Source organism: Macaca mulatta, chromosome 13 (genome assembly GCF_049350105.2).
Source record: "Macaca mulatta isolate MMU2019108-1 chromosome 13, T2T-MMU8v2.0, whole genome shotgun sequence".
NCBI classification, from domain to species: Eukaryota; Metazoa; Chordata; class Mammalia; order Primates; family Cercopithecidae; genus Macaca; species Macaca mulatta.
Window position 1 is genome coordinate 116,900,601 of NC_133418.1, and position 24,407 is coordinate 116,925,007.

Below are 24,407 nucleotides of genomic sequence, written 5' to 3' on the forward strand. Positions count from 1 at the left end.
TCTGAGCAGGCCTTCAGCAAATACGGTGATAATTTGCTAAGGTAAGTACCTGCCTGTCCCCTGCAGCTGAGGTCTATGGCTGAGCCTTCCTACTGTGACAGCTGATTCACTCCTGGGTGGCTCAGAGTGTCTCTGTTTGCTGTATATGCAGCGATTTGTATTCAATTATTAAAAATTTAGTTTGTGGCCGGGCGCGGTGGCTCACGCCTGTAATCCCAGCACTTTGGGAGGCCGAGGCGGGTGGATCACAAGGTCAGGAGATCGAGACCACGGTGAAACCCCGTCTCTACTAAAAATACAAAAAAAAATTAGCCGGGCGCGGTTGTGGGCGCCTGTAGTTCCAGCTACTCGGGAGGCTTAGGCAGGAGAATGGCGTGAACCCGGGAGGCGGAGCTTGCAGTGAGCCGAGATCGCGCCACTGCACTCCAGCCTGGGCGACAGAGCGAGACTCCGTCTCAAAAAAAAAAAAAAAAAAAAAAAATTTAGTTTGTTTGTGAAATAATTGTCCATCCCCTCCCCCCCAAAAAAAGGCCAACTGCTAGTGCAGATGATGAAAATGAAGAAAAAGTGAGACAAGCTAAGGCACGTACGTTTCTTCGCCAGAATATAAAAGTGAGTAAACTAAAGAGAGAAATGAATTCAGCAGTGGCTCAGATCTGAGGAATGAACAAGTTCACCAATTTCTCTCTACAGAAATGAGAAAAAGACATTTGTGAAACTGTTGCAAATGATCCAGCCAGTGAAAAAATTGCTCATCAAGTGAGAGATAAGACTTAAGTGAAAACTGAAAAGGGGGTTAATGTGTGGAGTGAGAACATGCACAGGAAACACACGACTTATGATGGAAACGGGGCTCGGCAGGAAGCCCAGATCCTGTACAAACATTTCCATGAAGCAGCAGATGGGAAGGCTCCAGAGTGGCTCCTCAACCAACCTTTGCTGTGAGTGCAATTGATTGGAAAAATTGAAGAAGTATTTCTTTTTCTTGGATGATGCAAAGTAACAAGGAGAAATGGCACCCGTTAACCTCTTGGTCGATGTCCAGTTTTCTTCTGCACTCAGAAGGATCCTCAAGAGGAACGTGGTAGACCAGTAGAAGAGTCAGACACTGCTTTAGACACCTCTGTTGGGGCCAAAGTGTCTTCTGAACACAAGTATCCAGGAGGAAAGCGAACTCCAAGATTAAAGGCAGTCAAAGACAGAGTCTTCTAGACTTTGGGGATATGGTGGGCTTTAAGGTTGAGCCAAGTTTGCTGAACCATTCCTTAAACCCCCATTTAGAAGCAAGGCTAAAAACTTCATAGCCATATAGTAACAATGTAGGAAAACAATGCTGAGATTATGCCACATTTCCTTTTCCCAGGAAAACTGTATTATCCGAGTGGAATTTGGATTTCTAAAGATCTCAAGACCCTTGTCTCCTGTTGTAGCTGGGGATGTGGATCCTAAAACACCCTGCTAAGAGGTGGGTGGGCCATGCTTCAAACACAGATAAATTTGACTCCAAAATCTAGGCCCTTTTGACTCTTCTCTACCAACTTTCAGAAGTTGGTCAGCAAACTTACTCCCCAAAACCGTGGAATTGGAGCTAAGATTTATGCAAAGGTCTAGAGTTCTTTTCTGGTCCCTCAGCCCTTCCTTCCCTCTACTCTACTACTGGGGAGTAGTGGGCAGTTCGCTAAATGGCACCTCCATCTAGGCACCTCATATACAATACAGCAAACTCCCGTAATGTGATAAGCTCCATTTTGATTTTATATGTTTTAAAGATATTTTTCTATCAATACCGTTCACAATTTAATTACAATAATTAACATAGTTTTCCAATATTATTTTTGCATTTGATTATATGCCTAAAAATGTTGCAGCTGTGTTTACCTATATGCCTTTTGTCTTAGGCTTCATTTAAAATGAGAAGTAAATATCATTTTTATATATAGCTTTCCACTTGCTTTGTGAACTATTTTCATAATACCCCAATTTAGCCACAAACATCCTCTGGTGTGCTCAGATCTCTCCAATTAGGGTGAGAGGGGGACAGAAATCAGGGGACAACATCGGTTCCCTGGCCCTAGCAAGCGACGATTCCAAGTACGAGGAAAATAAATATATTTTTCTTCATAAAAACAATGTAGATAATTTGTAGTCCTATTTGGCTATCCATATCGTTGCAGGCAAAATGGAACAAAACAAAATCCTTTTTGGCGACTCTACCTCAGAGGAGGGAAAGAAAGCGAGTTGCTGACCAGAAGCCAATTTCATCTTGACTGTTTGGAAAAAACCAAAAAGACAAAAGCTTTTAAAGACCACATGGCACAATTCAAGAGCAGATCAGAGCATTAGGCTGCTTCTCCATGTGGAGTCTGGGTTAGGGCTGGAGCACCCTGTGGTAGGTGATGCCACAGGGAGGAAGCGAGGTCGAATTGTCAACTCAGCATCCTGCCTAGATCTGGACCATGGGCATTAGTACCTGGAACTTCAGACAGATTCTGGAGTCCTGAAAGCAGAAGGTGCAAGTGGATAATTCAGATACATATAGGGAAGTCTGAGCACGTTAATTGCTGACTGGGATTGATGATTTCAGTGAAGACTGAAGAGATTATTGAAACATAAATGCAGAAAACTCAATCGTATACTTGGGAAACATATCTAAATCATGCATCTGCCAGGAAGGCTGGGCATTAGAGTGGTTTGTTTGTTTGTTTGTTTGAGATGGAGTCTTGCTCTGTCGCCCAGGCTGGAGTGCAGTGGTATGATCTCGGCTCACTAAAACCTCCATCTCCCAGGTTCTGACAATTCTCCTGCCTCAACCTCCTCAGGAGCTGGGATTACAGGCGGGCACCACCATGCCCGGCTAATTTTTAGTAGAGACGGGGTTTCACCATGTTGGCTAGGCTGGTCTCGAACTCCTGACCTTGTGATCTGCCTGCCTTGGCTTCCCAAAGTGCTGGGATTACCGGCATGTGCCACCATGCCTGGCCCTAGAATGTTTTTGTTCTTAACCTTGTTTGGTCATTCGGAAAGTATAATGTGTTTACCATGGCAATCTCAGGGTGATTTTCCATAGAACTGTGTTGCAACAGGAGACAGAGCTAGGGTTGGATTGCCCGTTTGGGTGTGCAGGTTGGGAACTGAGAGGAAGAAAGGCATGGGAAAGGCAGCTGGGAAGTAGGAAGGGCAGTTCCTCATGGGTGACTTCTGTGCCTCCAGGCTTCTGATGTTGACATTCAACTAGCGCGCATGCACACACACACACACGCCTGGCCTCACAGGCACTCTGCTGGCCAACAGCTCACTTAAGGTATGACTGTGGCACTTTCAACAGTAGTGCCAGGTATCCCCTTGCCTGAACATTCTAGGGGCCCTGGTGCCAGAGTACAGATTCCCCCTTCCCTGAGATAAGGCCCCATGGTGGAGACATGAGACTGCTTGTGCTGAGGACACTGGGGCGTGTAGCTGCAGCCTCTGATTCCAATTTAGAAGTTAACAGGACACTCTGGAATTCAACATTCTTGAGGTTCATATTTTTGATTTTTATCATTACACTGCTATGTGATCCCAGGCAGGGCATTTTACCTCTTTGAACCTCTAATTCCTAACTGTATAATGGGAATCCCAGTTCTGTCAGGGATTGTGAGAATTATATGAGATAATGTGTGCGTGCTGTTTTAAAGGATCTCTCAGGGCCAGCCATTATTATAATTGTTCATCACACAAATGCACCCAGATCCTGGGAGTGAGTCTCCTGCTGAAATTCACTCATTCAATCAAATACCTAAAACACGATTGTTTACCAACCCGGTTATAAACTCATATCACGTAGCTGAAACAATTTGAAACATCATGAAAAGACAATAGAGACTTCATACACGGTATCCACGGGTATTTCTCCAAGTCAGATGGCAACAGTGACTCCTAGACATTGCTATTCTTCTTCTTTTGGGATATCGCCATGCAAACACATAAACATATTCAGCAGGAGAAGTGACTCTGTGGAGTGTTTCAGAAGTAACAGTTTATTAGATAACTCAATTATTTTAAAATAACAATTGAATCTCAGTATTTAACAATGTCAGAGAAGATAATTTACCCTTTTCAACCACATGTAAGTTAATTTGGTGCTCATTAGCTAAAACCAAAGAAACTAAATTATCATATGGATAGAGACTCCCAAGTGTCCAGCTACATATATCTTTTATATGACTGACCAGAAACATCTCTCTCCTTCATTGAGGAATTTATTTTCAGGTATTCATTTTTTAAAATGTTTGGATTTATTAGGTTTGCATTACATAATGTATCACAGTATTTAATTGCACAATTTTATTGTGAACTGAATAACTTTTTTGTAGTTAATACTGTATTTATCTTTCATTTATGTGATGGCATAACTCTTTACCAATAAATTTACTTGAGAATAAAAGTGAATCAATTTAAAAAATATGTAAATATTAGTAAGAATACATATTGTAAACTTGAGAATGAATAGATTTGGGAACAGTGTTCCAGGATATACATATGCAATTGATTGAATAGAATGCTCTGCATATAGTCTCGTTTTAATACATTTAAGAATGCTTATAGCCTAGAATTTAAAGAGCTACTTTGTACCCTTAGAGGTAACGTGTGATCACTCATACATGTATCCTTTCTTTTTATATAAAAAATTGCTCTATGCTCATTTTCTTTTTCATTTATACTATATATGAGACATTCTTCCATGTCACTAAAAGTGTCTTAATAATTTATTTTTAATACATAAATGATGTTCTTTAATATGGATGTAATATAATTTTTTATTATTTGTTTTAATGGCATTATATTTCTAATTGTGGAGTATTACAAGCAATGTTACAAAAAACAGTATTCAAATATTCATGCACATGGGTAAATATTTCCCTGGGAGAGGTTGCTAGAGATGGAACTGGTGAGCCAAAGTATCTTTTAAGTTAACATATGCAATTAAAATGTCCTTTAAAAGCCTATTCTACTTATAGAAAGCAACACTTCATGATACGGTCTGATTTTTCACATTCTGTCTTTAAATATTATAATTCTTTGAAAATTTTTATCAATTTAAAGAATGAAAATAATATCTTATTTTCATTTGTTTTTGTCATCTGTAATATGTCAATTTATATCCTTTATTTATTATTATTTAAAATTTACTAGGTGATTTCTTGTTCTTAATTGATATATAGAATTTCTTTTTAAATAGTTTGGATACACATATTGTGTGTATGTGTGTGCATGTTTGTGTGTATGCACAGGTATATAACAAAGGTGTTTCTACAACTGAAAATTGTTTTTTAAATCTTGAATTTTTCTTCATAAGAAACTTTTACATTTTTATGTGGTCATATTTGTCATTTTTTCTTTAATGCCTATATTTTATACCTTGCATAAAAATGCCTGTCTTACCAAAATGTTACTTAAAATAGGCTTCATATTTTCTTATACTTTTTTCTTATAGTTAGTCCTTTGTATCCTTGGGTTCCACATCTGCAGATTCAACCGACTAGACATCAAATTATTTTTTAAAAGTTTACAAAATAAAAATAATGATACAAAAATTAAAAATACAAATAAAAATACAGCATAATATCTATTGACATAGCATTTACATTGTATTAGGTATTGTATGTAATACATGACTTCAAGTATACAGGAGAATGTCCCTGGGTTGTATGCAAATACTATGCCACTTTATTTCAGCAACTTGAGCATCTGTGTGTCTTGTATCTTTGATGGTCTGGAAAGCAATTCTCCCCAGATATAGAGGGATAACTCTAATTTCATTAGGGCATTCCTTTTGCATTATATGAAAGAATTCTAGCTTTTTCTTTCTTTAAGTATAATGACAATTTTTTCAACACTACTTAGTTTACTCTTAGTTGAGATTTAATAAAAGATTGCTGTATTAGTCTGGACAGGTTAGGATACGCTATGGCAATACATTAACTGCAAAATCTCAGTGGTTCCACACGGCAATACTCTTTCTTCTTATGCATACCAATATCCTTTGAAGGTAGCACAGCTGCTTGGGGAGCCAGAGTAATGAAGGTCCCACCGTCCTGAGGCTGCTCCAAAGGCAACATGTGTTTTTCCTGGGCACAGCATTACAACATAGGTGAGGCTAAAGGATCACCAGGTCCTCTGAAGCTCAGCCTGGGAAGGGCTCTCCTGGGTCCCTTCTGCTCACATTGCCTTGACCAAAGCTAGTATGAGGGCCTTGCCTAATGTAGTAAAGATATAGAGAATAGGATGTAATGCAAGTGTTTCTCCAAATTTAATCTATTCCATTTCTAAAGTTGAAGAGTGAGAATTCGATAGCAAGTTCAGATAGTGTGGAGAACTGTGTTCTCCAAATCTCTTTGATCCCGAGTTTTGAATAGCAAGTAGGGAGAATTCATATAACATGGGGTAATCCAAAAATTGGTTGAATCTATTCAGTGTCTGAATTTAGAAAGCAAGAATTGGAAGAGCAAAGAATACCTGTACGTGGTGAGTGTTGCTTTTTCTGCCAGAGCTTTCTATAAAAATAAGTAAATGTCTGCAATGAAAACCAAACAGAGTGATCTGCAAATATAATCATCAACTGTGTTTGCACTTGGTAAACTCTTTTTATTTAAAATCTTTAATTATGAATTTAAATTTCCAATAGTTTTCAATTACCTATTTGCAAATTCTTAAATTATACTTGAACCTGTATCTTTTACTCAATTGATAAAGAACTTTAATTGTATGGCAATGTGAAAAATCGTTAAACTTCTTTGTGTCTTGGTTGCTTCATCTATAAAATGAGGGTAAAAATAATATGTCTACATTGGAGGAATGTTGTGCATATTCAACGTGTGTGTGTGTGTGTGTGTGTGTGTGTGTGTGTGTATGACCTGCCATATAGTAAGGGCTATTTCAGTATGAGCTATTATAATAGTCTCATAGTTGGTTATTTAAAAATCTCTAGGTGGAAAATGATAGTTTTCAAAATTAAGCACCCCCTCTACTCAACTTACTATCTATGTCTGATTGGATTTTCTAGAAGCTGACCCTGAGACATGATTCTTGGGCCAGTGGTTTCCAGGAAAATGTGTTCTTAGGTGAAACCTGTCAGAGAGTGAGGATAGCAGGCCAGGGCAAGGGGAAAGTCGTGCAGGTGTGGCCTCAGCTGTGGCCCAACCTCAGCCTGACCCCACAGGGCCTTCTGGCTTGCGAATAGCATCATTGAGTTATGCTACTTTGAAGCAAGAGGGCTGCCTTCAACATCCCTGTATCAGTCAGTCATTGGCTACAGGCTGTATTAGGTGATATAAGTAATGTAGAGATGATTTCAAGTATATGGGAGAATGTGCCTGGATTATATGCAAATACTACGCCATTTTATAGCAGGAACTTTAGCATCTGTGGATCTTGTATCTTCGAGGGTCTGGAAAGCAATCCCCCACAGAAATAAAGCAGAATCTTCTGGGCATTTCTGAGCAAGTGGACTTCCTTCAGCTGAGCACAGTCCTCAGGAGAAGCGGACAGGTGCAAAGTGTTGGGGGTTGGAGTGCTCTGGCTTCCAACAGCATTGAAACCAACAGCATTGACTACAGCGAGTTTCTCAATCTTCAGGAGACATCCCAGCCTCCCTGGGGACTGCTAACGCACAGATTGCCAATTCCCACTCTATGAGTTTCTGATTCCGGAGGTCTGGGATGGAGCTCAATAATTCATTCTTCTAACTACCTAATGCTGTTGGTCCAGCGACCACACTTTGAGAAATGTTGTACTATGTTTTTTCATATATTTAAAAATTCTCACCTCATTTATGGTTTAAAACTTCTAGAACAATTCTGAATAGTTTTTGTAACAGTGAGCCTCACTTTCCTGTCTCTGCCCTTGATGGGAATGTCTCTAATGATTCATCTTTCATACAGGGACTTCTTGTGGTTTACTGGGCAATTCCTTTTGGCAGGTTAAAAAAATTCCCTCTGTTTCAAGCTAAAGCCATTTACCAGGAAGAGATGCTAAATTTTATCAGAGGGTTTTTCCAGTAACTATTGTGATAATCATGTTTCTTTTTTCCTATTTATTAAGATACCAAACATGAAATTTACTTGAAGTCCTGGATTAAACACTGCTTGTTTTCTCTAATGTTTTGCTCATTAAATATACTGACAAATTTAATTTATTATTTTTTTGGATTTGATGTACAAGTTCATACATGATAATGACTTACTGTTTTGTTTTCATTATTTCTTCCTTCCATACTTTCTTGATACCCTTTTGGTCTCTTGGTTTCAAAATTACACTAGCGTCATAGAATGAGCTGGAAATTAGCCCATTATTCTCCATGCCATGGTATGTTTTGCAAAACATAAGAATGATCAGTTGCTTGCATATTTGGTAGAATCACCTTATAAAACACAGTGGGTTTGGTGTCTCTTCTGGGGTCCGGATACTGCTATGGACTGAATGTTTGTACCCCTGTAAGATTCATTATGTTGAAATCCTAGCCTCAAGGTGGTGGTATTAGGAGGTGGGACTTTTGGGAGGTGATCAGGCCATGAGGGTGGAGCCCTCATGAATGGGATTAGTGCCCTTATCAAATAAGGCAAAAGGAGCTCTTTAACCTCTCCCACTATGTGAGGACAAAGTGAAAAGATCCCATCTATGAATCAGGAAGCAGGGCCTCACCAGATGCCAAACCTGCCAGCACCTAACTCTTGGACTTCCAGCCACCAGGACTGTGAAGAAGAAATTCCTGTTGCTTATAAACACCCAGTTTACGGCATTTTGTTATAGAAGTGCATAATGGACCAAGGCAGATGCTATATGGTATTTAGGATTGCTTCTGTATATTTTTAAGACTTTTTAATTTTGGAATAATTATAATTTACAGAAAATTTACAAACAGAGAAAGTCTCCACATGCCCCTCACCCCACTTCCCCTACTGTTAACATAACTGTGGTCCATTTGTCAAAACTGAGAAATGAGAATTGGTATGATATTATTGACTAAATTACAGACATTACTTGGATTTTGTCAATTGTTTTACTAACTTTCTATTCTGTGTCAGGTTCCAATCTAGGTACCACATTATGTTTGTTCATTACATCTCCTTTGTTTTTCTTGGGCTGTGACAGTTTCTTATTCTTTTCTCGTATTGCCTGGCTTTGAACTTTTGAGGAATCCTAATTAGGTATTTTGTGAACTGTCACTAAATTTTGCTTGTCTGATGTTTTCTCACGGTTAGACTGGGCTTACAGGTTTTAGGGAGGAACTCTACAAAAAGGAAGTATCTTTCTCATCTCATCTAATCAATGGATATAGGATGTCAACCAAACTTATTACTGGTGATGTTAATCTTGACAACATGGTTAAGGGAGTATCTGCCAAATTACCACAAGGAAAGTTTCTATTTTTTTCATTCCTATACGCAATTTTTTGGAAGCAAGTCATGAAGTCCAGCTCACACTCAAGAACAGGGAAATTAAACCTCACCTTTTTGCATGGGGGATATCAACTTTTAAAAAAATTCTTCTGAAAGGAGACTTTTCTCTTGTAGTTTCATGTTTAATGCTTTCATACATTCATTTTTATTAATATGAACTCATAACTACTCATTTTATTGGAATAATCCATTATTATATATTTTGTTGCTGAGAGTATTTCAGCTTTGACCATTGGGCTCTTTCAGGTTGACTTCTGTGTCCTTTTGACATGCCTTCATCTATCATTATTATTTAATTTTTTTAGCACTTTCTTACTTTTGTCACTTCAAGATGTTCCAGGCTTAGTTTGTATTTTTCTTACTCTATCTTTAGAATCAGCCATTTCTCTAAGGAGCTTTGGGTCCTTTTATTGGAGAATGGTATTTGGAAAGCAAGATCTGGGCATTAGGTATGCTTATTGCTACCAGGATGTCACTGCTTCTAGGCCCTCTCAGCTGGACAGAGGTAGGACATATATGTGTGCGAATTAATCTCCATATATCAACATATCTATAATTAGCTCTGTCCTAGTCACTATTTAACTTACAACCACTTTTTTTGGTAGATGTTTGCAATCCATATTTTACTGAGTGATTAACAGTTTTAGTTTTTGGTAACAATTCATAAAATAGAAAATTGCAATTTTAATAGAGCTTTTCCAAATCTGGAATTATATACTCTCTCTGGAGTATAAATTATTCATCAAAGTCTTTTCTTCTTATATGTTCATTGGACTTACCAATGGCTTATGTATTTAATCTAATTGTTTCAGATATAGTTTGGTTTTACTGATAGAGCCTAATTTTTGTTTTTGTGTATTTAGAATGTATCTTGCTACTTTTCCAAAATAACCATTCATTCTAGTAATTGTTATATTCCTTGGGTTTTTCTACATACATAATTGTGCCATCTGAAGAAAAAGGATTTTTACTTATTTCTTTCTAAACTTTATAATTTTTGTTTCTTTTCATTTGTTTGTTTTATTGCACTGGCTAGAACCTCCAGTATAATGTTTAAAAAGAAGTAATGAGAGTAAGCATCCTTGTCTTGACTCCAACATATTGATTAATTTTTGAATATCATAAAAATCTTCCTACTCCAGAAATAAATCTCACTTGGTCATAATGCATAATGTATACATATGCATATATGTGTGTGTGTGTATTTGGATTTAATTTGCCAATATTTTGTTGAAGAGCTTTGAGTCTATGTTTATATGGGATATTTGTCTGTAATGTCTTTTGTAACACCACAGTCAGGTTTTGACATCACATTTACTTATCTCATCCATTTGTTGTTTCTCAGTCTGGATTCTAAAGCACTCACTGGCTTTGGGCACTGAGAAATTTCTTTGCTGCGTGCCTCCCCAGATGCAGACTTTCAGCTGACTCTAGAGTTAGTGTTCAGCTTCATCACTCCGTGTGAATCCTGAAGTACTCACTAGGCTCCTACTATGCATCAGGCACTGTTCCGGGGCACTGGACAGGAAGAGCAGAAGAACTGTCAAAATGAACATCAAACCCAACCAGCCTTTAAGTTTAAATTTCAATGATATTTTCAAAGGCTTTTGGCCAGAATACTTGGTGCTCTCCTAACTCAGGCATTTTACGTTCTACTGAACCTTTGTAATCCTTATTCATGTGACCTGTGCTATTCCACATCTCCAGTTCCATTTGAACCTCCAGCTTGGAAACAAGTATGACTTTATGGCCACTCAGAACTGTGTGTATTCACCCCTGTTGCCTGCACCACTTCCACACCTCTCTCATCCCAGGACTCAGTGCTAAGACATTATCCAATCATTATATCTAGAGAGAACCCATACAAGCACTGAGATGAGTTAGGAAAAGATTTCCCCAACTGGGACAGCCATGTAATTCATAATGATTTATTGATTGATTTAATAAATATTTATTGAGTGCCAACTATATGCTAAATATAATACAAGTATATATTGTATTAGATCCTGTGGAATCGATGATAAGTAAGAAAGAAAATATTCATGCTATCCTGGAGTCTATATCCCATGGGAAAAATTGCAGCTTTTAGTACTGCCCAGTGACATGAAAGTACACAGACTGGTTGTGCTGAAGAATGCTAGGTACTGGGGCCCACATGTGTAGATTCTCATGGAAACCCTCCAGGAGATATTTCATTTGAGACCTGAACAATCAAGAGCATATAAAATTACTCAAGTACCTGGGGAGAGATTCCAGATAACGTGGAAAAGCTTTGATGAGGGAACAAGCATGGCGTGTGGGAGGGTGGGAAAGGAGGCCAGTGGGCCAGGGCACAGGGAGCGCAGCAGGGAGCCTGTGACGTCGGGACAGCAGAGCAGAAGGCGGGGCCATCACACAGAGCTCCCAGTCAAGGGGCGGGGCTTGGGATGTATTCTGATTGAAAACCACTGGAGGGGATTAAGCAAGGATCTCAGCTGAGCCGCTCCTTAGATATTTTAAACGGTTATTCTGTTATTCTGGCCGGGCGCAGTGGCTCATGCCTGCAATTCCAGCACTTTGGAAGGCCAAGGCGGGCAGACCACGAGGTCGGGAATTCAAGACCAGCCTTCTTGATGAAATCTGTCTCTACAAAAATACAAAAAATTTAGCCGGGTGTGGTGATGTGCGCCTGTAATCCCAGCTACTCGGGAGGCTGAGGCCTAAGAATCGCTTGAACCCAGGAGAGGGAGGTTGCAGTGAGCCAGGATCATTCCAGTGCACTCCAGCTTGGGTGACAGAGCAAGACTCTGTCCACCACTGCACCCGCGCCCCGCCAAAAAACTCATTCTGATTACGGTACAGAGCGAATTAAAGGAGAATCCCAGAATTGAAATCAGAGAAACCAGTTAGTAGCAACAACAGCAGTCCAGGTGAGACAGCAAGATGGCTTGGTCTAGATTTATTTCAGTGACTACAAAGGTGAACGCCCTCTATTTTGGATGTAGAACCAATAGAATCAAATGATGACTATCCTTAAAGTACGGAGAATAGTAAATAATTAAAAATGACTCCTAAGTTGTTAGTTTGAGCAACTACATTGATGGTGGTACCATTTATTGCAGTGTGGAAAACTCCGGAAGAAACAGATTTGGTGGTGTCGGGAGGCAGAACTTAGGAGTTCTGCTTTGAAAATGTTAAGTTTTAAGACCGATTAGACACTCAAGTGCATAGTGTATGTCAAGTAGGCAATTATATGCAAAAGTGTCGAATTCAGGGGACAAGTCAGAGCGGGGATGTAATTTTGAGTTATCCAGGAAGATAATATTAATTACTAGACTTGCCCTTGCACTCCCAAAGTCTAATCAAAATTGCTCTTGAAATTCATTTTGAAAAATGCCTTGCATGGGACTGACATACCACCTCTAACTAGTCCAGCACAGCAGTATTTTCCTCCGATGTTTGAACATTTAACCATTTTTAAATCTGTTTCTTTGATGAGGTCACACTGGCTTGCACTTAGCAGTTGTATTGAAGGGAATATACATTTTAAGGCATTATAATCACATCCAGCATAAAAGTGTAATAGACATTTCAAACTAAACATTTCCAAAACAGATGTCATGGTTTTCTGAAAACTCTATCAAATTTATTTCTATCAAAATTATTTCCCAGTAACCCCATCTCAGTACATGGTATCCTTATTCACCTTGTTGCTCAAACAACCTAAGAATAATTGTCTCTGTGAGAGGTTCACAAAATAGTAACATTGAAGGAGTGAAAGGTTTTGTTTCTTCTCCCATTTGTTTGGTGAGTGTGGTATCTGGCCTGCAATGTGGGTCCCGATGCCCCCATCCCAGTCATTTACACCCTCATGCTATCCTTTCCCACGCTGTACCAGGGTTGGTCTGTAGGACAAAGAGGATATGGAGAGCTGATGGTGTGTTACAAGACTAGATGTGAAAGGCCTGAGCTTCCATCTAGGGTTCTTTCTCTTGGATCACCTGCTCTGAGGGAACCTGGTTGCCATGTCTTGAAGACACCCAGGAGGCTTCATGTGGAGAGGCCCACATGAGGAGGAACTGAGACGCCCCCCGCCCAAAGTCAACAGCCAGGAGGAACTGAGGACTGTAGCCACCAGCCGTGTGAGTGCACCAGTTTGAAAATGGATCCTTGGTCCTTCCAGGATGTCCGTGATACAGATCTGACCAATAGCCTGACTGCAGCCTCGTGGGAGACCCCAAGCCAGAGCCACCCAGCTAAGCCAGGCTTCCAACCCTCAGAAGCTGCGTAAGATCATAAAAATTGATCTGTGTAAGATCAAAAATTGCTCCAAAACTTGTGGTTCTAAACCACTAAGTTTTGGAGCAATTTGCTATGCGGTGATATATAACTAATAGAGCAAGAGAATATGTCCATTCTATGTAAGTTGTGATCTCCAGCTCTGAAGGTGGCTTGATCTCCTTCCTACTTCTCTCTCTCCCTCTCCCTCTTCATTAACAGTGAATTCACCACATTTCCACTAGTGCCCCTGCTCCACTCTAACAGTGCCTCTCTCTACATGCATCCTTTTAAATCTGCAAAAGAGATAAGCATGTTACTGAGCTTCAGCTGAAGGGCACCACACTTGGGCTAGAAAGCAAACCACTCATCGTGTTCACTCGCCGGACTCAATACCTAAGTCGCTTTTGATGAAAGTCCTTTTGATAAAAGGGAAAGTGATACATGAATTCTGTTGACTTTTAAAATTAAAGACTGTATGGATGGGTTCCTGGAAGTTTTTGGTAATTTCTGAAAATTAGCCCTTTACTTCCAAAAGAAAGCATAGAATACACCAATCGGAAAGGAAATTGGAGATTATTTACTCCAGTGTGCTCATTTCTTTTTTCAGGGACAACCACTGTGGTCCTCAATGAGGGAGTCAGAGACCAACATGTCTTCACCAATTGAGTGACAACTTGGATGAGACCTCGGGTGTTTCAATTCAGTGCCTTCACTATACCTCCCCGTGTACTGAGCACCATGGCAACGACCCATTGTCACTCACGACAGAGCTGACACTCCCAGAGCTCACCATGGGCCAGCACCTTTCTACATTTGTTATATTCACAAATTCCCTCTCTTCTCATAGGCCTGTTAGGTCAGTACTAGTATTATTCCCATTTTGTAGGCAAGATAATGAGATACAGCGAGGTTAGGGGGCTTGCCTGCATTTGCTGTTAGTTATTGGCAAGCCTGGGATTTGAATTCAGGCAGTCTGATTCCAAAGTCTGTCTTCCTGTATTCATTTTGTTATCTATGTACTTTCAGAAAACATCCTTTTCTTCTCTACATTCATACTGTAGCAATATATTACAATCTATTCTCAAGCACTCATCGGCAGTAAAGTTCTGAGTCTAGGGCAACTTTTCTCTTCATCATTAATACTATTGTATTATTTGAAGTTGGAAACTGCCAAATTTTGCCTCAAACTTTTTTCCAGTGAGAATGAGACATTTATACATTTTTTTATTGCAGGAAAAATAGTAAATGTTATGGAAATACTATTAAAAAATCTTATGGGAATTATTTTTAACTTATTTCATATAGATGGGAATAGCTCCTGTTTTTTGGTTCTTCTGATGAGTACATCTCGAAGTGTGCAGAAATGCTTGTGGAGTCAGATTAACGCCAATTATAAAACACCTCTTAGGGCTGGTTCTTAAGCCAAAATCTGGAGGTGATTTCATTACTACACCTTCATCTCCACTTAAAACTCTGCGCTCACCCATTGAAACACATTTTTGATACCAAGTGCTAATTATAATATGGTATTAATGGCCTTAAAAAAGGCTGAAATGACGTAAGTAAACTTGCTTCACTTTAAATTCAGGTCCGGGGGGCTCTGAGGCTAGTCTGTAAATTCACAAGCGATCTGGACAGGGTGATCATTTCATTTTTACCTTCAGCTCCTTTGTGTCTCATTCAGTAATGAGCTTGGAGATTATTTTTTAATATTGGCTGAAGAACTGTCTAGTTTGTAGTCCCGAGAGAATAAGGATGATTTCAGATTGCCTGAAGAACAGAAGTTACTGGAAAGAGGCAACTCAGTTTAACTTTTGAACACATGGGAAAGATTAAGCCCTTTCTTTTCAAGAGGACTTGGTGTTGTTCCATGACTCCAGCCTGGTAAGTCAGGATCCCAGGGACTTAAGATACTGTTGCTTTGAATATGCCTTTGAAAGAAAGCTCGGATTGAGTGGAGCTTTTCTTATGGAACTAATGTTTACAGAGAGTATCTCTGAGCCAGGTAACTTGCCAGGCACTAGGGAAACAGCCATGAAAACAAACCATTTCCTATATCCTCGAAGAGTTCACAGGGTAATCTCAGAAACTGCCATGCTACTCACTCCCTGGACCTTCCAGGACACTTTCTATAGGCAGGAATCCCAGCTGCGTTTCATATGCATAGAAGATGTGGTCCCTACTCATAAGCAGCTTACAATCTTGTTGGGGAAATGAGCAAATGCAACCGAATTAAACCCAACAAGAACTTGATTATCTACATTGTGTGAAAGTAAAACTGGTCAATTTCCTCTTCACATGCATGTAGGGGGTATTGAGCCGTACATGGCAGACCTACGCAAGACATTGCAGGGAATTAGAGAGGGGATGCAGCCGATGCATGCTGGAACAAGCCCGAAAAGGAGGTCTCAGTAGAGTGGAGGTGGGGAGTGGAGGAAGGAGGATGGGAAATTGACTGGGAAATTAGAGAAAGATTTGCACCAGGCTCAACAGTTGACTAAAAAGTAATCACAGATGAGCAGGATTTGAGGAAAGGATCAGCCAGTGAGCTAACAAGCCGATTTTCTAATTTGCCAAATTTTGCCTCAAATGTTTTTCCAGTTAGAATAAGACATTCATGCATTTTTTGTTTTTGGCCAGGCACAGTGACTCACGCCTGTAATCCCAACACTTTGGGAGGCCAAGGCAGGTGGATCACCTGAGGTCAGGTGTTCGAGACCAGCCTGGCCAACATAGTGAAACCCCGTTTCTACTAAAAATACAAAATTAGCCAGGCATGATGGCACACGCCTGTAATCCCAGCTACTCGGGAAGCTGAGGCAAGAGAATCGCTTGAACCTGGGAGGTGGATGTTGTGGTGAGCCAAGATCGCACCACTGTACCCCAGTCTGGGTAACAGAGTGAGACCCTGTTTCAAAAAACAAAAGAAAAAGAATGACATTTATACATTTTTTATTGCAGGAAAAATAGTAACTGTCTCTGTTCCTTTGATAGAAGGGTAATATATCACTTTTCAAATATATCTCTTTAAAATTTCATGTTTATTTATAAAATTGAAAACTGCTATTCTTATGTCCTTGATGGTTTTGTATGAGGCATTTCTGTTTTGACATTCTTAAATTATAATATTTGTATGCATATATCTGCTAACTATAACAATAGCATAACAAAATGTCTCCTACTTATTTATTTACTATAAACCATAATTTCCTTGAAGTTAAGGACCATATTTAATATGTTATCATTTTTAATGGTGCCCTGGTATTAAATAAATATATATCAAATTGAAATGACAATGGAAATAATAAGAATAATGACAATGAAATTAGCAACCGGTAAATATGAGCCTGAAACAGCTGGATCAGATTATTTCCACTAAAAACTTGAGTAGATATTAACCTCCCTAAAAGTTTGATAGCCTCTAGAGTGACATGTGGAAGTCCAGGAGCAAGTTCCCAGAAGTATTGTTCTTGAAAATATTATAAGTTTTTTGCATGGATGTGAGAATCCACCAACGGAAGCAGAGTGGGGAACCTGGTGGGGAAGGAAAGGGGTGCAAGGCATGAGATACGGGAAGCAGGCAGCGGTTCCTTCGGATTCTCTAAGGAGCACTGTGCTAACAAGACCAGACAAGATTAATGATCGCTAAGCAGAGGTTAAGTGTGCCGCTGACAGGCTCTGTCAGAAAAACAGGATCGGCTGGAGCGGGGCTGTTGGAATGCATGTTCCATGCACTCTGATGACACTAAAGGAATTACAGTCGAACACACAACATTGCTGAGGCCTATTGACTAGGACCCGGATTATGACCGGGACAATTAGAGTTCAGTAGCTGGGCAGAGGAAGGGAAAACAGCAGAAAACACTCAGAGGAGATAGACAGAGGTTCAACTTCAAAATTAACAAAGCACATTCTCTCTTTGAAACGTTTATAACAAGAACTACGTCAATAATGCTATGAATGAGGGGAAGGCATACCATGTTTTTTAGTCATCACTAATTTTATAGTTTATCCCCTTTTCTTTACTGACCAGTTTGCATGGCTAAACAGTCTGGGTGTTTTTCTTTTCTGAGTTGAATGAATGGCTGTCTGTCTGAGCAAACCGACAAGAGAGTTAGTGTAATTTCTTTCATTGCCGTTACTGAGCACCAGACCATGCCAGTCTGCAGTGCTAGGCTTGGCAAAAAGTAGATTTACAATAAAAATCGTTATATCACTATTCATATTTATCACTATTAATTTTTTAATACATGAGTTTGTAACTTATACTACCACAAGTATGTTTACTATAAAGCATTTTGAAAATGAATAAAAGTAAAACATAAATAAAAGCAGAAAGGAAAAGAAATACAAATTCTGTATAATCCCTCAGCCCAGAGATACCACTGCTCCTACATGGAGGATCTTTTTGTAGGCATGTGTGTGTCTTTTTTCTTTCTTTAATAAAAAAACACAGAAAACAGATTTCACGTTATTTATTTATTTTTTGAGACGGAGTTTCGCTCTGTCGCCCAGGCTGGAGTGCAGTGGCATGGTCTCAGTTCACTGCAAGCTCCGCCTCCTGGGTTCATGCCATTCTCCTGTCTCAGCCTCCCGAGTTGCTGGGACTACAGGCGCCCGCCACCTCGCCCGGCTAATTTTTTGTATTTTTAGTAGAGACGGGGTTTCACCGTGTTAGCCAGGATGGTCTTGATCTCCTGACCTCGTGATCTGCCCGCCTTGGCCTTCCAAAGTGCTGGGATTACAGACGTGAGCCACCGCGCCTGGCCTAGGTTATATTATTTATTTAGAAGGCTTCAAAATCTGCTCTTATAATCTTATGTTATAACTTCTAAGTTGTAGAATCTTGTCAGGTTCAGCAGAACAACTGCCATCGCAAGAAAAACAGAGAATTGACCTCTCAGGGACTCAAGACAAACATTTTGAGAAGCAAAGCCCTAGAGTCCCAGGGAGGCAGGAAGAGCCAAATAAAATACTAGATTTAGGGAAAGAGTGTTCTTGTTCAATGAAAAGTGTTTTCTTTGCTAAGAATGGTCCTACTTCCTTACCTATTTGGGTTTTCCCATTTCCTCTGGGCTTAGCTTAAATTCTATCATCTCAGAGAAAACTTAGCAGACAAGTCATTTCCGAATTGAGTTCTCTCCTTTAAACTCATAGCACCATGCCCAGCAGGCAGCTCAGCAGATTGCCTCCATGTTTATTGGTGAAGAAGGAGGGAGGCACTGAAATTGGCGTCTGCTATGGTCGGATGCTGCACTGACTATTTTACATACGCTTGCTGTGGCCTGAATCTTTTTCTTCCCCACCAATTTATATGTTGAAACCTAATCCCCAATGTGATGGTATTCAGAGGTGGGGTTTCTTGAGGGAAGTAATTAGGTCATAAGTGGGGAGCCCTCGGGAATGGGATAAATGCCCTTATCAAACAGGCTCAAGAAAGCGCCTTTGTCCTTCCTCCATGTGAGGATGCAGTGAGAAGACGCTGTCTGTGGTGCAGCAAACGGACCCTTGCCAGACACTGAATCTACCGGGGGCTTGACCTTAGACTTCTCAGCCTCCAGAGCTGTGTAAAATACATTTCTGTTGTCCACCTAGTTTATGGTATTTTGTTCCAGCAAACCGAGCAGACTAAAACAACCCTAATGATGTATTTGTGGAAAATATTTCATAAATAGGAAAATGAAAATGTAGCAATTCTATCAGGAAGTAGCTACATTTTTTGTGCCTTGTCTTAACTTGACAAATAAATTCACTGATTCGAATAAATTATTTCATTGTTATCGCTTGTATTATTGTTTTTCATTGGAATCCTTACCCAGTTCTTAACTTCTGTCTCATGCCTTTGTGTCAATTTCCCCGTGAGCTCTTTGAGGGGAAGGTGCACATCTGATTCCCACTTGCATCGCCCTTCATGGAGTGAAAAGAAATGATAGCTGTGGCCATCAGGCTGCAGTTCAGGTGTTCCAATTATCGTTTAATGTCGTACAACAATTTGGCCTTTGAGTTTCTGCCTAACTGTCGGAAAACATAACTTCATCATCCTAGGAGTTCCTTTCTTTCTTTATATTCCCACCTCTTGGGTATAGGTCACAATTTTAGGATCTTAAGAGGTGATAAATGTCGGCAGCTCCTTTGGTCTTTCTCCATATGGCAGAAATCGCCATGGTCCTTATCTGTATGGTGCCTGTGGTGCCCTTAGGTTTGGTGGCCAGGGCTGGCTATGAAACTTGCACAGCCCTGTGCAAAATAAAAATGTGGACCCTGGCTGGGCACAGCAGCTCACGCATGTAATCCCAGCACTTTGGGAGGCCGAGGTGGGCAGATCACGAGGTCAGGGGATCGAGACCATCGTGGCTAACATGGTGAAACCCCGTCTCTACTAAAAATACAAAAAATTAGCCGGACGTGGTGGCGGGCACGTGTAGTCCCAGCTACTTGGGAGACTGAGGCAGGAGAATGATGTGAACCTGGGAAGCGGAGCTTGCAATGAGCCGAGATCACAGCACTGCTCTCCAGCCTAGGCAACAGAGCTAGACTCCATCTCAAAAAAAAAAAAAAAAAAAAAAAAAATTGTGGACCCCCTTGTCCAAAAAGCAGAAAAAAATAAAGGGCCACTAAGGATCCTAAAATATAAAGCTTCTTTCTTCTGGTGTCTCCCTTTCATCTTGTTGTGGTGTTTTTTATTTGCTATTCAGTATCTTTCTAAGTAAAGAAAAATAAAAAAATCTAAATAAATAGTGTGAATTCTACTGCTTATCTTTATATTGCACAATACCAGTTTTAAATACAAACATAATAGCATTTAATTTGTATGTAGAATCACCAAAATTATACAATATGTATTTTGTAGTTTGTAGGTGCGTATATATTTTGTTCTTACCAAAACAGTGAAAGCTCCACACAAAACTCACTCAAATGTTTTTATATCACTCTTGATATATCCACCTCTCCCAATATCCTCTCCCTTTGGAGGAAGAAGGAAAGGAACTGTGTGTTGCCTTATTTTCCCTTTCCTTGTATGTCATCATTTTCTGTAAAAGTGGATGTAAGGGGAGTCATCTGAGTAAGAAAGGAAATAATTGGGTTCTTTAATTGCTTGTGTTTCTTTGTACACTCTTGCTTCTTTTTTGTTTTTAAAACAAGCTTGGTTCAGTCAGAAAGCATGATATCTCTGGGCCACAGGCCTCTTGCTGACTCAGCAGTGGACCTAACAGGCTTACCTGGTATCACCTTGAGTCTCCCTGACGTCCCAGGCGTTGTGGAGCCCCCAGCATTCTGTCTTTATGGGGCGTTATGGGCGCTGTACATAAATGGGTGGCCGGGAAGCACCTTGTGGACAGGCACACTGTGGGTGTCATTGTGGGACAGGCACATCTCCACTGTCCCATCAGATTTTACTTACAAAGCACAAATTCAAAGATAAAAACATTAAGAGATCCAAGATGGTGCCACCAGAGCATCAGCCAAGCATGGCCCCTTCCAAGTGCAGAGCTCATGTGACTGCACAGACCACACGCCCTCGAGCTGGCCCTGCCAGCAGCTTTCTGCCACACTAGGGTGTAGACATTTTTGTGAAACTTCCCTTGATCCTGTCTTGCCCTGGGTAAGCTGTGCTGGCAGAAACAGCATCAGAACGCCCCTGCTCTGGGATCCACAGATGTCCCTTTTATTCTCCCTATGGTGGCCATGAGAAAGGCCTCTCAGACCTCCAGCTGCAGACAGCGTGATTGAACAGGGGACTTGCTGCTGCTATAGTTGGAAGCCCTGCAGCCTTTCCTTCCATGGGCAGCTCCTGGGCAATGATGCAGCAGGAATACTGCAGGAGACCTGCTCCTGGGGACTTGGGATTCACTGACACTGTCACCAGGCACTGTGGCCTCCTTGTGCAAAGAAGAGTTCCCAGATGGCAGGGAGAGTTGACCTTGACCAGCAGGATAGGGTAGGATTGTTTTTGTACATTGTAAGCAGGGAGGAACCCTAGACCCCTGTAACCATGAGCAGACGTGTGCAGCAACTCTAAACGGAAATGGGTGTGATGGCTAAGGACTCAACGTTTTGGGTGGCACTGCCAGGTAGCTAAGCCACTGAGACCTTGTGAGGTGAGAGCTGAGTGGGAGAGGAACTTGGAATGAATCAAGAAGGGCAAGGAGAAGTCCCAGTGTGGAGTTGAGACCACCTACAGTGACAGAGGCTGGGGTTTGTCCCCCTCACCTCCCTCTTCCTAGTTTGCCCTCAGAGGCCTTGCTCTTCTGAGTCCCTATTTGATCCTCCTTTTCTTATCTCTGGATAAGGGGCGTGGCCAACACCTGTGGCAAGCCCCATGATATGGCTTGGCTGTGCCCCCACCCAAATCTCACGTTGAATTGTAATTCCCAGTGTTGGAGGGGGGGCCTGGTGGGAGGTGATTAGATCATGGGGGTGGATTTCCCTCTTGCTGTTCTCATGCTAGTGAGTGAGTTCTCATGAGATCAGATTGTTTAACAAATGTGTAGCAACTCCCCCTTCTCTCTCTCTCTCTCTCTCTCACTCTCTCTCTCTCCTGTCACCATGTGAAGAAGGCACTTGCTTCCCCTTTGCCTTCCACCATGACTGTAAGTTTCCCGAGGCTTCCCCAGTCATACCTTCTGTATAGCCTGCAGAGTGGTGAGTCAATTAAATCTCTTTTCTTTATAAACTACCCAGTCTCTGGTAGATCTTTATAGCAATGTGAGAATGGACTAATACACCCTGCTAGCTCCAAAGTCCAAGACCCAGTAGGAGGAATGGGGTAGGCTCATTAGCACTTCAACCTCTAAACCTTCTTTTAAACTCTGCATCTTGGAGGCTGACCCTGGATGCTAGTCTGTGAGAAAGAAAGAAAGAGAGAGAGAGAGAAAGAAAGAGAAAGAAAGAAAAAAAGAAAGAAAGAAAGAAAGAAAGAAAGAAAGAAAGAAAGAAAGAGAGAGAGAGAGAAAGAAAGAAAGAAAGAAAGAGAGAGAGAAAGAAAGAGAAAGAAAGAAAGAAAGAAAGAAAGAAAGAAAGAAAGAAAGAAAGAAAGGAAGAAAGGAAGGAAGGAAGGAAGGAAGGAAGGAAAGGAAGGAAAGGAAGGAAAGGAAGGAAAGGAAGGAAAGGAAGGAAAGGAAGGAAAACGGTCCCCTCTCTGAAATCCAAAGCAATGTTGCCATGTGTGGTGCTCTGAGAGCCTGTGGAGGGCACTGGTGAGATGAGCCCCTCCACTTTCTGCCTGACTTTCACAATTAGGCTCAGTACCTAGTGGCCCAGGCTAGGGCTCTGCACACTGGGGTGCCCCCAAAGGCATCTTTCAGAAACAGGTATCCAACCTGCTTTGTCTTGAGTAACAGTGGTGCCCCAAGTGTCCGATCCTCCCACAGGAAAGGGTTACATTTACTTACATTCTGGGCTTGAAATTCTCTGGCTGCAGTTGTGTTGTGGAAGGAGTTTTTGTTGTACCTCACTCAGTCACCTCCTCCTTCCTTGCTGGAGTTCTGTTCTTTTCGGGTTTTAGTTGTTGGGATGACATAGCCTCTTTTTCAGAAGATTAAAACTGCAGATAAGTAAATGAGGGGTATTTGCCTATCTACCTTTTCCTTCCTTTCTACCTTCTCCTGTCTCCATCCAAACTACAGTCTTCAGCGCCCACACCCTCAGAGTTGTCTGATGACACCTTCCACTCCTGTAATTTCAAATACTCTCTCTAAGTCTCATGCTCAGCAGCGTCTAAATATGGGCAATATGTCCTGCATCTCATAAAACCCTTGCTCAGCCTCGCCCTATTCCAGCTACTGCCCTTGTGCTTACCTTCCCTTCATGCTCAAACCTTAAAAGCCTTGTCCATACTCCCTTCTCTCTCACTCTACACACACATGCAGGCACATAGACACACACACATACTCACACAAATAAATAAACCACATATGTGTAACACAAAAGTTCGAATGTGCACAGGAATCCAGTGAAAAGTGAGTGCTTCCCCCAGTATAGGCCATTAGCCACTCATCTGCCCTCCTAGATGAAACCACCATTATGAATTATTTTTGTATATTTCCCAATATATACAAGTATATATATGTGTGTGTGTGTGTGTATATATATATATATATATATAGTTTCTTTCTATATTTTAGGATATGTTTAAGAGAGCCTGTTTCATGTCTGTATGAATAGAACTTCCCCATTCTTTTTCATGACTGCATAGTATTCCATTATAGAAATGAGCTACAATATACTTCACAAGTATTGAGAGGCATTTCATTTATCTCTAGTCTTATTTTATTATGCTAATACTGCAATTTATCTCTGTGTGTGTGCATTTGTGTGCATGTATGTGTGTGCAATTATATCTCAAGGAAAAATTATCAGGAAAAAAGTTGCTGGATCAAAGAATATGTGCATATAGAGTTGACACATATTATCAAGTTACCAGTTTTTTCTGTTTCCTTTGCTACTGCAATAAAGAGATTGTTTTTCCTGTACCATTACTAGTAAAAGTTCACCTTTTTGAACTTTTGCTAATCTGACAAGCAAAAAATTATATCATATTTTGTTGTTAATTTGTCTGTCTCTTGTTATAAATAACACTGAATATCTTTTAAAATGTTTAAGAGCCATTTGTGCTTGTGCGAGTGTGTGTGTGTGCAAGTCTGTGTGTGCACTTGCCTATCTTGTTCTTTGCCCGTTTTTTTATTGAGTTGTTTGACTTATTTGACTATT

The 24,407-nt window shown here is 40.6% G+C and overlaps 1 long non-coding RNA gene across 1 annotated transcript in view; it reads left to right on the forward strand.

Annotated features, from left to right (window-relative positions):
* LOC144333620 (uncharacterized) overlaps positions 1–9,324 on the forward strand; it is a 59,027-nt gene extending 49,703 nt beyond the window's left edge. The window contains exon 3 of the long non-coding RNA XR_013402521.1: positions 7,424–9,324. This is a non-coding gene — a long non-coding RNA (uncharacterized LOC144333620). The remainder of the gene's footprint in view (positions 1–7,423) is intronic.
* Positions 9,325–24,407: the final 15,083 nt, after the last annotated feature.